The sequence below is a fragment of the Aplysia californica genome, unplaced genomic scaffold (assembly GCF_000002075.1).
Source record: "Aplysia californica isolate F4 #8 unplaced genomic scaffold, AplCal3.0 scaffold00643, whole genome shotgun sequence".
Taxonomy (NCBI): Eukaryota; Metazoa; Mollusca; class Gastropoda; order Aplysiida; family Aplysiidae; genus Aplysia; species Aplysia californica.
The window spans coordinates 42,997-44,191 of record NW_004797913.1 but is presented as its reverse complement, the minus strand read 5'-3'; positions in this window follow the sequence as shown (position 1 = coordinate 44,191).

The following is a 1,195-nucleotide window of genomic DNA, read 5'->3' as shown; positions in this document are numbered from 1 at the left end:
CTCTCTCTCTCCCTCTGTGTCTTCCGGGTAACGAGTGGGACACATCATGTCACCTCTCCAAGTCGTCCACTCGCCTCGCTCACGGAAATGTCACCTCTCCTCAGAAATCTTCCTGAGTGGACGGAAATAGCGCTGAGTCAGCGATGTTGCTTTGCTTGATCAGAAGGAGAAAAAATAAAACAACCTGAAGAAAATCCCAAACAAGTTGAAGCAAAGATTTTGTTGAGCAAAATAAAAATACAACAAAAACAAAAATAATGGCGCCTCAAGCGCAAACGCGAGTCCAGAAAATGAGAGAGTGGGAGAAATCAATGGGACGAGCATTGTGTGCTAGTGAGTCCAGGAGACGTGGGCAAAATCGGGATAATCTTTAAGGATAACCGGATAATTCTCAATGAAACATCATCTGAATTCAGACTTAACTCTCTTTTTTCCTGACCCGTTTGCCGAAGTGGTTCTAACCAATTTGCCGAAGCGGTTCATATACCATTATCTTCCGTAGAGGTGCACTAACATATTATACGAATTTTGCTAAAGCGACTCATTGCCCAGCCATAGCGTCTTGGAGACAGGGCAGAGATGGTGAGCCAGGGGAGCCTCTGCCCCAGGTTCTGTAGACTTAGACTTACTACATGTTACACCATCTGACGCTTAGGGCAGCACCAAAGGATCTCCAGCTCTGTCTGTTTTGGGCCATCTTATTCAACATCCCCCACGAATGGTTTCAGTAATTCATTTCAGACTCTACTTTGCGTCTCCTGGTCACTTTGGGTCTGCCCCTCTTGCGATGTCCTTCGGGTGTCCAGTGGAGGGCAGCCTTCACAAGAGAGTCTGGTTCTCTTCTCCGAACATGCCCAATCCTTCTCCATCTTCTCCTTGTTATTATTGTGGTCATGTCCTCTTGTAGGCAAAAGGGCATGGGTTTTGGAGGTTTGTGGTCAAACCTTGTTGTAGTGAAAATGGAGGAGGGTTTTTTTCTTCTCTCCTTCAAACAATGTCTCCCTAGCTTTGCCCGGTGCACAGGATCCAGGCCGGTATTCTTGGATAAGCCAAAACATCTTTCTCTCTCTCTGTATGTGTTCGCTCGCTCTCTCTCTCTCTCTCTCTCTCTGTCTCTCTCTCTGTCTCTCTCTGTGTGTGTCTCTCTCTCTGTCTTTCTCTCTCTCTCTCTCTCTCTCTCTCTCTCTCTATATAT